At 37.7% G+C, this 14,184-nt stretch overlaps 1 pseudogene; it reads left to right on the forward strand.

Annotated features, from left to right (window-relative positions):
• Window positions 1–14,184, forward strand: part of LOC129485349 (tripartite motif-containing protein 64C-like) — a 109,125-nt pseudogene that overhangs the window by 30,567 nt on the left and 64,374 nt on the right.

Consider the following 14,184-nt stretch of genomic DNA (forward strand, 5'->3'; position numbering starts at 1 on the left):
ACTCATCTCTCAACCAAAGGGTAAGTCCTATAATAGGTTCCTTTTAACATCCTATTACTGAGACACCCATTGGTTTCTCTTGATATGTGTTCTCCTTGGAGCAGGCCAGGCATGGTGGCTCATACCAGTAGTCCCAGCACTTTAGGAGGCCGAGTTAGGAGGAACACTTAACGTCAGGAGTTCAAGACCAGCCTGGTCAACATGATGAAACCCCATCTCTACTAAAAATACAAAAATTAGTCCAGCGTGGTGGTGGGCACCTGTAATCCCAGCTACTAGCAAGGCTGAGGCAAGAGAATTGCTTGAACCTAGGAGGAGGTTACAGTGAGCCGAGATCATGCCATTGCACTCCAGCCTGGGTGACAGAGCAAGACTCCATCTCAAAAAAAAAAAAGAAAAGAAAAAAGAAAGTTTTAGCAAATCTAATTAATTACGAGTGTGTTTCTAAAGGTCTTTGCCTGTAATTGTTGTCTGGAGTTTTTTTCTATTTTACCTAAATCATCTGGTATATTGGCATAAAGTTCTTCAAAGTACTTTCTTACTATTCTTTTAATATCTATAAAATCTACAGCTATATCACCTTTTTCATTCCTGATATTGGTAATTTGTGCTTCATTTCCTTATCAGTTTTACTAATGGTTTATCAATTTTATTGATCTTCTCAAAGACCAATAGGTTTTGGGTTTATTGATCTCAATTGTTTTTGTTTTCTGTATCACTGAATTTTGCTGAGATTATTACTTCTGTGATTCTGCATACTTTAGTTTGAATTTCTATTCTTTTTCTAGTTCTTATGATAAAATATGAAGTTATTGATTTGAGGTCTTTTTTTTCTTTTCTAATGTGTAGGCTTTTAATTTTAATATGTAGTGCTAAAAATTTCCCTCTCAAGTACTGTTTTACTTGCATTCCATACACTTTCGTATGTTGTGTTTTCACTTTAAAACACTTCCTGATTTCTCTTTAGATATCCTCTCTGAGTCATAGATTATTTAAAATATGTTATTTGGTTTCCAAATAATTGGGAATTTTTCAGATATCTTTCTGTTACTGATTTCTAATTTAATTCCATTGTGCTCAGAAAATGTATTTTGTGTAATTTGAACCATTTCAAACTCGGTTAGTTTTATTCCCCAGAATATGAACTATCCTGTTAAATGTTTTCTGTAATGTTGAAAAAAAATGCACGATCTGCTGTTGTTGGTTGACAGTGTTGCACCATCTTATATGTTTCTATTGATTTTATGTCTACTTTTTCTATCAACTGTTGACAGAGAAGTTTAAACATCCACTATAATTAGGAACATGTTCAATTCTTCTTGCAGTTCTATCAGTGTCTGCTTTATGTGTATTTAAATCTTGTTCATAGGTGCATAAATGTTTAGGATGATTATGTCTTCTCGATAAGTTGATCACTTTATGATTCTAAAATGACCTAATTTTATCACTGCTAATATTCTTTGCTCTTAAATATACTTCCTCTAATGTATTAATAACTAATCCCGCTTTTTTCACTAGTGTTATCAAGTTACATCTTTTTTTCTATTCTTTTCCTTTTAACCAATTTGTTTTTATAGTTAAAGTTCATTTCTTATATGGCATATATAACTGTGTCTTTTGTATCTTGTTCTTCTTAACCTGGCTTTTTATTGGAATGTTTACATCATATAACTTTAATGTGATTATTAGGATGGTAAAGTTTAATTTTATCATCTGACTATTTGTTTTCTTTTTTCTTTCTTTTTGTTTTTTAATGTGGCTTTTTGTTTGTTTGTTTGTTTGTTATGTTTTGTTTTTTTGTCCTGACCATGGAAAAGACAGCTATTTGTTTTCTATTTGTTACAAGTATTCTTTTCCTCTTCTTCTTCTTTTGGATTGAGTATTTTATGATTAGATTTTATCTACTTTTTTGCTTGTTAGCTGTATGTTTTGTTACTTTAGTGACTGTTTTAGGGTATATATCTTTAAATTATCAGTTTACCTATGAGTGATATTATACTACTTCATGTGTGGTATAAGCACTTTACAATAATACACATCCATTTCTTGTCTACATGTATATTGCAATAATATACATCTATTTCTTGTCTACACTCAGTATAATAATATACATTCATTTCTTAAATCATATGGGTAAGATATTTGTTGACTTAGGACAGACAACACGAAAGACTAGAGAAATTCAAAGAATGATAATTGAGGGTAGCTGCCTCTAACAGCAAAGCGTATCTCAAAGAAGGATATAAATACTCAAGTTTCTTAATTATCATTCAGTAACATTCTAAAACTTTGAGACCAATATCCTCATTTTCCCTCACACAAATTCTTATTTCTTGCAAGTGAAAGGCTGAGGTTGTTATAAACAAATGCCGAGTTTGTTTCTGTAACTTGACAAACTGCAAAGTCGGTTGAATCTGGGTTTTCAAATCTCTTTTTTCTTTTTTCTTTTTTTTTTTTTGAGACGGTGTCTTGCTCTGTCTCCCAGGCTGGAGTGCAGTGGCGCAATCTCCGCTCACTGCAAGCTCCGCCTCCCGGGTTCACGCCATTCTCCTGCCTCAGCCTCCAAAGTAGCTGGGACTACAGGCGCCCACCACCGCGTCTGGCTTGTGTGTGTATGTGTGTATTTTTAGTAGAGACGGGGTTTCACTGTGTTAGCCAAGATGGTCTCGATCTCCTGACCTCGTGATCCGCCCGCCTCGGCCTCCCAAAGTGCTGGGATTACAGGCCTGAGCCACTGCGCCCGGCCTGGAATCTCTTAACTGAAAGTCTGAGCACTGATTTTAAAAGATCAAGATACCAAACACTGGAATGTGAATATACAGAGGTACTTAGAGGATTTAGAGTCCAGCTTTCCAGCCTGTGTGGTCCCTCCTTTCCCTGAGGAAAATGAGCGTCCTAGACTCTCACTCACAGGAATTTTCCTACTTTTAAAGTAAATATCTATAGTCTTCATAACTCATTGTCTCCCAAATAGTAACCAGGTTAAAATTAAATCAAACCCAAAAAGGCTTTTTCCATAACATATCCTTATAAACAATGCTTACACGTTGCAAGAATTACAGATTTTAGCAATTTATATTGGCCACTACCTTGCAAATGCATGGATTATAGATTCTGGTGATAAATGACAAAAATGAAAATTTTAGATTAGGATGAATTTACCAATGTAATGTGTTTACCAGACATTGTATGTTCAAGGTACTAGCTCAGGTACCTGGAAGTAGTCTTAGTTAATTGATCATCATTGATCTTTTTATGTACTTCTTGATTCACAAAAATCTAACCTTACAGAACGGTGGAATGCTTTTTGATGACTCAGACACAGTAGCATTTTCTAATTAAAACCAAAAACAAAAACGGAGTCTCGCTCTGTCGCCCAGGCTGGAGTGCAAGGGCGCAGTCTTGGCTGTCTGCAACCTCCTGGGTTCAAGTGATTCTCCTGCCTCAGCCTCCCAGGTAGCTGAAATTACAGGTGCCTGTCAGCACACCCAGCTAATATTTGTATTTTTAACAGAGATGGGGTTTTACCACCTTGGCCAGGCTGGTTTTTAACTCCTGACCTCGTGATCCACCTGCCCCTGCCTCCCAAAGTGCTGGGATTACAGGCATAAGCCACTGCGCTCAGCCTACAGTAGCATTTTCTGGACAACATTTTGTGAGTTTGAAGTGCTGTCCTGAAGGACGCCTTGTGAGCTGAGCCGCAACTAATACACATATAGTGCCATTTCTCCCACAACCAGAATATATATCTCAGGAAACTAAGCATAGAGAAAAGGTAGTACTTCTCATGATTACATTTGAAGATCCACTTGTAGTCCCCACAATTCTGGACTCTGATGATTTAGAGGTTCCAGTCCCTACAGAGCAAACGTTTCTATTGGGGGAAATAATAGTTACCTAGCTATGGCATTTAAAGCTCCAACCTGGCTATCTTAAGCCTCTCATGCCACTGAACAGAACACAACACTGTAGGCAGAAAATGAGTTTACTGTTGGCTGGGGTGGAAAATTCTCGTGGTAAGAAAGAATTAAGATTCTTGTCATAAGGAGATAAAGAAGAGTTACCATTAAACTGCGATAATAATCTAAATCGCCTCCTCAAACCTACATTCAGTGCAAAAGGTTCACTGAGATTACTAAACAAGAGGGTACAGCAAGGGTTCAGGTCCCTTAGAAATGAAGGTAAATAATTCTGAATAGCTGAGATACTTGCTGAAAGCTAAGGGAATATGGAAGAAAAGTGGTGGAAGGAATGGACTATTTCATAGAATTCCTTTTACTGCCATATTGAGAAATGGGATAAAATCCCCTCAAGCTAAATATATAAAGCAGAGTATTAAATGTGCAATAATCAGAGGATAATTATAGTCAAATGATGAAATGCTGAAACAAAAATTTTATCTCATGTGTCTCATTTCTTACTGTAACATGTATATATTCTTATAGCTTATCTTAAATTTCTTTTCTCTCTCCATATTACATATATATTTTTTAATTTTTTTTTTTTTTTTAAATGGAGATCGCATCTCACTCTGTTGCCTAGGATGGACTCAAACTCCTTGGCTCAAGCCTCGGCCTCCAAAGTAGCTGGGACTACAGGTATGAGCCACCATCTTGGCTAAATTTTTAGTTTTAAGAGACATGGTCTCATTTGTTGCCCAGGCCAGAGTGCAGTCACATGATCATGACTCACTGCAGTCTCCAACTCCTGGGCTCAAGCAATCCTCCTGCCTCAGCCTCTCAAATAGCTGGAATTACAGGCACGAGTCACTGAACCCAGCCTCCTATTGCATATAGAGATAAACAGGATGTGAAAGTAGCAGTTAGCTTTTCAGTTTTGTTCATAGAATGAGACAACTGAGATAGAATCATGACAGAACTACAAGAAGAATGAGCATCAATTAGAAAGCTAGATTTGCAGCTGGATGCAATAACCACAAGAGTTTGGGTCGATTTTTTCCCATCATATAAAAGCAACTCTAAAAGTAATAGTTATCTTCATTTCTGAAGAAAAGTTTCTGATTCAACAGCTCTAGAATTGTCCTGAGACTGCACTTCTAACAAGTTGTCAGGTAATATTGACGCTGTTGTCTGGGGATTTCACTTTGTAAATCACTTCTCTAAATAATACTCTCATGCATTTTTTTCCTGTCTGTTTAGAGAAATGATGAGTGTAGTCTTGTTTGCTAAATGCGAAAATTACAAAACTACCACTGGGCATGTGTTTTTTGGAAGTTTATTGGAAGATTAACATGTACAGATATTGGGCAGGCAAAAAAAAAAAGAGACTATATAATTGTTTGCTGGTGTATTTTTATCTGTACAGCATTTGAACACCCTTTCTATGTTTGTGGAATATTCTGCTGTGTGATTCTTCATGGTCTCAGAATCTATAAATTCTAGACATCTGTCTTCCCTGCCCCTGGTAGAGCACAGGCACATGATCTCACTGTTCTATGGTGGTGATGATCACGGGGATCGTCTCTAAAACAAGGGGTGCCATCCAGTGTCCCGCTGCCGCAGCCACACCAGCCTCATCAGATTGTTCCTCTGTCATCATTTTTGCCATAGTTGTGATTGACTGGCCATTTTAATCACTGCCCACTTTAAAAAAAAATATTCTCTAATCTTGCCAGAGATTCCATGAACTATATTTCTTTTCTGTTCAAGTTAGAGTAATGTATATTGCTTGCAAAATAGAAGCTAACAGAAACCAAAGCATAGGCCAAGAATGATACAGATTACAAGCAATACAGTTTACAATGGAGTCATTTTAATGATAAGCAAAACACTCTTTCCCTTAGGTGAAACGTCACTTCCCAATGCTTACAGATCAAGTATCCAAAGCATTTTTTAAAGTGGAAGGTAAACAAGAATCACCTTCCTCTAAATTCTGAAATTCTGTACTCAAAGATGACTCTTAAATTTGGTTTCACCAAAACTGATCAAATGGGATAAAAGTATAAGATGCAGGAAAGCTGATTGCCTACTAGACTAGAGTCTCACTTTCACTGTATTTTGCTGAGTGGGAGGTGGGATCTCCGCAGGCCAATAAATTGTAAAGACAGACTCTTCTCTAAGCAATATATAAAACGCAATGTTTTGATGTTGCAACACCACTTTTGTAGTACACCTGTTCACCATGCCAAAGATGACAACAGGGCCGGGCGCGGTGGCTCACGTTTGTAATCCCAGCACTTTGGGAGGCCGAGGCGGGCGGATCACGAGGTCAGGAGATCAAGACCACGGTGAAACCCCGTCTCTACTAAAAAAAAAAAAAAATTAGCCGGGCGTGGTGGCGGGCGCCTGTAGTCCCAGCTACTCGGAGAGGCTGAGGCAGGAGAATGGCGTGAACCCGGGAGGCGGAGCTTGCAGTGAGCCGAGATTGTGCCACTGCACTCCAGCCTGGGTGACAGAGCGAGACTCCATCTCAAAAAAAAAAAAAAAAAGATGACAACAGGTAGGACAAAAATGATAGTCCTAGGGTCTCTGTATCCTTCACTGTTGACTATAGTTAAATACTTTTTAAATGTTTTTGAAGAAAAATTTTTAACAGTGTTTTCATTTGACTATAATTATCCTCTGATTATTGTGCATTTAATACTCTGCTTTATATATTTAGCTTGAGGGGATTTTATCCCATTTCTCAATATGGCAGTAAAAAAGAATTCTATGAAATAGTCCAATAAAATGTGTATCGTATATATTTAAGGTGTGCAACATGGTGTTTTGATGTATGTATACATAATGAAATGGCCACAACAGTCCAGCAAATTAAACTATCTATGACCTACCATGATTACTGGTGTGAGTAAGCGTGTGCACGTGTGTGTGTGTGGTGAGAGTACCTAAAATCTACCCTCAACAAATTTTTATATGCAATGCAATGTTATCAACTACAGTCCTCATGCTGTACATTAGCTCTCTAGAGTAATTGATCCTATAAAAGTGCAGTTTTCTACCCCTTGACCTACTACTTTCCATTTCCTCCTCCTTCCTGCTCCTGAAAACCACCATTCTTCTCTCCATTTCTATGTATTTGACTTGTTCTAGATTCCACATAAAAGTAAGCTCATGCGTATTTTCCTTTCTGTGTCTGGCTTATTTCACTAGTATAATGTTTTCCAGATTCCGGGTCTTTTTTATGAAAAGAGATTTTAAGCAGAAGTAAAACAAAAGTTTGTGTTGGTTAGAGACTTAGTTTTGTTGTGGACAGATGACTTGTGTGTGTTTTGGGACTTGGAATAGGTAGCCAGGTACAGTTTTGGTCTTTGAGAAGGCCAGAGACCATTCACTGAAACAGCTATTTTATATCTTCTTGGGCCCCACCATGATTCTCTTACTCTCTGCATCTTCTTTAATCTTTTTTACCTTTGTATTAGTCCATTTTCATGCTGCCAATAAAGACATACCCAAGACTGGGAAGAAAAAGAGGTTTAATTGGACTTACACTTCCACATGGCTAGAGAGGCCTCAGAATCCTGGAGGGAGGCAGAAGGCACTTCTTACATGGTGGCAGCAAGAGAAAATGAGGAAGAAGCAAAAGTAGAAAGCTGTGATAAACCCATCGGATCTCATGAGACTTATTCACTATCACAAGAATAGTACAAGAAAGACCAGCCCCCATGATTCAGTTACCTCCTCCAGGGTCCCTTCTGCAAAAGTGGGAATTCTAGGAGATGGAATTCAAGTTGAGATTTGGATGGAGACACAGCCAAATCACATAATTCCACCCCTGGCCTCTCCAGAACTCAATTCTTGACTTCTGTGCAACTGCAGGCTCAACACCACATGGAAGCTGTCAAGGCTTGAGACTTCCACCCTCTGTAGCCACAGCCTGAGCTCTATGTTGTCCTCTGTCAGCCACAGCTGGAGTGGCTGGGATACAGGGCAGCAAGTCCCTAGGCTGCACACAGCACGGGGACCCTGGGCCCAGCCGAAAAAAATCACGTGTTCCTCCTGAGCCTCTGGGCCTGTGATGGCAGAGGCTGCTGGGAAGTTCTCTGACACTGCCTGGAGACATTTTTCCCGTGGTCTTGGGAATTAACATTTGGCTCCTTGCTACTTATGCAAATTTCTGCAGCTGACTTGAATTTGTCCTCTTAAAATGGGTTTTTCCTTTCTATCGCATTGTCAGGCTGCAAATTTTCTAACTTTTATGCTCTGCTTCCTTATAAAACTGAATGTTTTTTAACAGCACTTAAGTCACCTCTTGAATGCTTTGCTGCTTAGAAATTTCTTCCATTAAATACCCTAAATCATGTCTCTCAAGTTTAAATTTCCACAAATCTCTAGGGCAGGGGCAAAATGCCATCAGTCTCTTTAATAAAACATGACAAGAGTCTCCTTTGCTCCAGTTCCTCATCTCCATCTGAGACCACCTCAGCCTGGATTTAATTGTCCATATTGCTATCAGCATTTTGGACAAAGCCATTCAACAAGTCTCTAGGAAGTTCTAAACTTTCCCACATCTTCCTATCTTCTTCTGAGCCCTCCAAACTGTTCCAGTCTCTGCCTGTTACCCAGTTCCAAAGTTAATTCCACGTTTTTGGGTATCTTTTCTGCAGCACCCCACTCTACTGGTACCAATTTACTGTATTAGTCCATTTACATGCTGCTGATAAAGACATACCTGAGACTGGAAAGAAAAGGAGGTTTAATTGGACTTACATGCGACTGGGGAGGTCTCAGAATCATGGCAGGAGGTGGAAAGCACTTCTTACATGGCAGCAGCAAGAGAAAATGAGGAGGAAGCAAAAGCAGAAACCCCAATAATCCCATCAGATCTCATGAGACTTACTATCATCAGAATAGCACGGGAAAGACTGGACCCTAGGATTCAATTACCTCCCCCTAGGTCCCTCCAAAAACACGTGGGAATTCTGGGAGATACAATTCAAGTTGAGATTTGGGTGGGGACATGGCCAAACCATATCAACCTGTACAAACCAGAGAGTGCCATAACTTCATCACTAGATGATCTGAAAAACTCCCTTCACTCATTCATTAATAGCCTTGCTTGTCTGAGCCTAAGAAAAAGAATTTTGCTTGGAAGGTGGGATGGTAGTGAGCAGGGCTGGCAAAAGTTTGGCAGCCTTTCTCAGAGTGGTCTGAGACTTAGCAGGAAATGAATGCTCAGTCTCAAATACTGGCAATATAATTTAGGGAAGCACGAGGTTATGGATGTGGCTTGTAGAATAGGGATTATATTCCTCTTGTTATGAATTAGACTGTCCTTGGTCAGGTTAGCTGGTCAAGAAAAGTAACCAGTTAATAAAAATAATTCTCTTTTAAAATAACAAATGAATTTCAACTCACCACAATAAAAATATCAAATAATTTTAGTTTCTCCAATAGTTACCTACAATTGTAAAATTGTTAAACACCCCCTTCTTGCTATTTTACTTAGTTAGGGATCTTTGAAAAATACTATAGAAGGCTGGGGCTTTCTTAGCCATTTGCCATATAACAAAGCCTCCTTTATCTATAGACATATGAATTTATGACATTTATCACTAGGAGGGCTTAGTGCCACAAGCCCTCCCTTTGGGTTTGTCTGTTTCTTTATGATGCTGGTGATCTTTGTTGACTTTGTGGTTGCCTGGTCTCCATGTATTTGGCTTGCATGTATTTCCTTAGTGCAGTTTTCCTTTGAGGGGAGGTGAGATTCAAAACCTAGATCATGTGAGTTTTTGGTAGCCACTGTACTAAGTCTAAATTTGGGGGAAATTGGGGTTGTTTTTAGTTTATATTTTTCTTTTTTCTCAGAGATCCTTGTTCTAACAAATTTTGCTTTTAAATTTAAAGACAGGGCTTTGGAAAATTTTAAGTTAAAACTTGATCTGATTGTTGCCTTAGGAAGGACATTCTATTGAGTCAAAGATGGTCTGCAAAGGTGGAGAAAGACAACCCAATAAAAATGCTTTACATGAGAGATTATTGCAGCTAAGTTTAGAATAATGCTGGTGAAGGCGGTAAGCAGCTAGATTCAAGACACATTTTGATTGCAGAGCCAATAGAACATACTAAAGAATTCTATGTGAGATGTGAAAGAAAATGAGGAGTGAAGTGCCAAAGAATGGGGCACCCTCAAATTCCACAATGTAGCCATTAAAACCACTGGAGAAAGTGGGATAATATCTTGGTGGGGACAATCATGAAAAAAGGAAGCAAATTATATAATCAGATGGAAGTGACTTCAGAAGAGAATGCACAGGGAATAATGGTGACAAAGCAAACATCTGTCCTTCCTCTATGACCCCATGAGTCAATGGAGATGCAATAAAAGGAAATGTCCATTTAACTGCTTTTCAGAAAAAAAGTGGTATCAAGTGAAAATAGGTGTCAGACAAGAGGGGGTAGAAAAAGATATGTTAGAGAGAGGATTCGAAATATAATGGTATTTATACACAATAAAATGATACTAAAGGGATACAGGGACCGCAGCTGTAAATGAGGCTATAGGATGAGAGTTTGTAAAGGAATAGCACTGGAGGTACTATAATTATGGCACTATTAGTTAAAGCTACTATGGAAAATAGCTTGAAGGTGCATTTTAATGATGAGGGATGAGCAATGTTAAGTCGGAAAATCTGGTTTAAAGGCCCAGTTACACAACTTACCAGTGTCAAGGTTCCAACTAGAATGTTAGCATGATAGGAGGCATATCCTATGTTGATGAGAAGGTATGGATGGTCAATTTTACACATTAACCTGGTAGGTCTTTTCTAACTTCTACATTTATTGTTGAGTAGAGTAATTATGACATCAGAAGGAAATCATCCAATCATGGTTTCTGCTTTTCTTTTAAAATTTCTTCTCACTTTTATCAGTCTTTTACCTCTTCTCACTATCTAGACTTCTTTTGTCTCATTTCTCCTCTGTTATATAGGTTCTGGTATATTGTTTGATGTACTAATTTTCTAACATCTTATTTTATGTTTGAAACTAATTTTTGACAATTTTGTAGCCCAGAATCTTAAAAATGCTTAACCACAGTGGTTCATGTCTGTAATCTCGGCACTTTGAGAGGCCAAGTTGGGAGGATTGCTTAAGCCCAGGAGTTAGAGACCAGCCGAAGCAACATAGTGAGACCCTGTCCTACAAAAGAGAAAAGAAACAAATACCCAACTGGAATATAATTCTTGTGCTGAATCACAGCTATCATAACATCAACCATTCACATTTTTGAAAGTGAACATTGCTTTCTAGATGACCACAACATCATGTGGGCCTATTCATTTCCCTAGTAATGCCACCTTGTGACATCACTAATGGCATAATGTCTGTATCTATACAGTAAGCCTCACATATGCAAAATAAGACAACATTTTCAAGCAAAACCTGAAATTTTGTGGCACAGCACCTGGTGAGACTGTGGGTTTGACAAATATCTTGCCACTTTATCATCAAGTTAAACACTATTCTTTTTTATTAAAGCTTAATAATTAAAGCTTAATTCTGCAAGTGAAATTTCTATATACTGCTTTATTAGTACATATATGACACTTTGTTTTCAAACATTTCCATAGCCTGTTTGAAGGAACTTGAGCTTCGGAGTTACAAAATTGCCTCTGCTACGATGGAGAAGAGGAGGAAAAAATGCTTAGATAAGAGCAATATAACTTAAATGGAGGAAGTGGTGAGTTTTGTTACGTTACAGGCTCACTGAATCCTGAGCAGGTCAAATGTGTCAAATAGCTTCATTGAGAGACTGGTTTTCAATACTAAAAGTTTTTATATACCATTAGCTTTGATGGAGAAATTGAAAAGGATTGCCCTACGTCAACAGTGTTGCTTTGTTAAGTGTGCTTTGCAAAGTACAAGTATCTGCCAAGATGGTAACAATTAGGAATTACTTTTTGATAGCAGCCTCTGTTACAAACTTAATTAACATAGAATTTTGAATGCTTGCAGTGTCTATATTGACAAAAGGACAAAGACTTTTTGAGCCAGCTAACTGGGCTTTTTACAATGGCTTTTCAAGATTGCAGATGCCGCCTACAGAGACGACAGTCATATTTGAGGTAACATTGCTCATTCTTGGAACTCTTTACATTTAATTTTTTTATTCAATATTTGCCTTCTCATTGAATTATAGGCTTCATAAAAACAATGATCATATTCTTGGAATGGTGCATAATGTGTGACATGTTATAGCCTCTCAATAAATGTTGGTTGAATGAATAATCTAATTTTAATTTAGGAATATTATTCAAACTGGCAAACTGTTAAATAATGCATTGATTTATTCTATTACTCAAACTTCAATTAGCAATAAAAAACACAAAATGAGCGGGAAAAAATAAATTTAATAAATAGCTCAGCAACTTTATTCATTAGTTTCTACCTTCTCTTTCTTTAATAAATGTATTCCTGGAGATAATTTTGATCTGAGGGCTATGTGGTCAACAGTGAATGGTCCAATGGGTAGCAAATAGAAAAAGCCAAGAGTCTAAAAATTGAAAAATTACACAATCAATTCCCAAAATATTTATATGTATAAAAATAACATTTGATATTGTTTGAGACCTTTATGTGTCACCTGTTAAATGCTGGAGAGTTATTAAAATCCCAGTATTATTTCACAATGCAACACATAAAAATAATTCTGAGTGCTCTTGGAAAATGTTTCTTAAGCCATATTTCAGGGATTTAGTTACTTCACTGGATATTGAACCTTTTGAATAATTCTATTCTAATTCCGTATATATGGTGTTGCGTGTATGCATATAAGGGGGAACAAACTTACTTTGTTGTGAAAATGTTTTTTGAAAGATGTTTCTCTCTAAAATAGAAAACACTGGAGGAGTCAGTCAAGGAATGTCTAACGGGCTAGTAGCTGAAAAAGCTGAAGTTAGTTAGGACTTAAATTGCATGCAAACATTTAGAAATCAATAGTTCATTAAGGAGGTTTGCTTCAAAGTTAAGTACCAGGTATGCTACAAAAGTTTCAAGAAATAAGTCATTAGGCATACCTATCAACAATTATGTTCAATTCATAGCCAATGAAATACAAGGACAAAAAAAATTATGTCCCAGAAAAATAAATTTGACTCTTCCAGTCACTTATTAGGAGCAAAGGTGCATTACCTAAAGCCATCAGGGCTGCAGACAATGCTGTGAAGTTTATCCTAGATATATTACCGTTTTTGAAATCAACTCAGCAGTTTTGCTTTGGCTGAAAAAACTACTTTTGGTTAGATACGTGAAGCCAATCATAAATTCCTAAAATTTTTCTCTGAGGTGAGATGGTTGGATGCAGACTATTTACAATGGCCACTATTTTGCAAACCCATCTTTAAAGAGAAATGCTTTATGAATGTAGTATGGTGAGGACAGGGGCCATTGTTAATGTAGGGGTTAATGGAAAGCTTCCCCTTCACCCTCTGAATTTTTGCTGGAAAATCAACTCATAAAAGGCAGACTATTAGAAAAACAAAGGCTTACAAATTTATTGAACTAGATAGCATAGGGGAATCGTAGTAGAATGATTACCCAATAACCAATGAGGTGCAGATGATAATATACCCATCTTTTTAGAGGAAAGGAAGATGGGAACGTGTGTATAGTTTTAGGAGGGTAGTAAATGAATTTTAGGGGAATTCAATGGGCTTGAAGAACATACAATGGCCTGGGACAAAATCTGTTGGCCCTACAGGGCAGACAATGGTCTGTGACAAAGTCTGCCAGTTGTTTTGACAGACTGCAGTTCTTCTTCCTGAGGTATTAGTTCGGTTAATGAAAACTCAGGAAAGAAACTGTTTTTTTCTTTGTTTGTTTGTTTTTTCCTTTAGTAGTTCTGGACTTTAGGCAGATAAGGGAACTTTAGAGAACAGCTTTTTTCTGTGCTGTGGGAGAGACAAAGGATTGAGAGAGAGGAGCTGGAAGAGAGGGGTATGGACAGAGAGACCCTCTGGTTTCTTCGGTTTAGCATGTCAAAGCACCATATTTTGGGAAATTGGTGTCTGAGCTTCAGCATGAAGAGCCTACTCTCAGTAACTACTGGCAGTGCAAGGTCCTTTCAATGATTACTTTTACTAATGAGAACTTAAAACATTCCAGTGAGGCAGGTAAAAACCTCAGTTAAATGAGTGGGAACAGAATTACAGAAATTTGGAGTTTTGTTTAAGTAAAGGGGAACAAAAGAACGCAATCCCATCGATTTTGATGCTGACAGTGATTG

The sequence above is a fragment of the Symphalangus syndactylus genome, chromosome 6 (assembly GCF_028878055.3).
Source record: "Symphalangus syndactylus isolate Jambi chromosome 6, NHGRI_mSymSyn1-v2.1_pri, whole genome shotgun sequence".
Lineage (NCBI taxonomy): Eukaryota > Metazoa > Chordata > Mammalia > Primates > Hylobatidae > Symphalangus > Symphalangus syndactylus.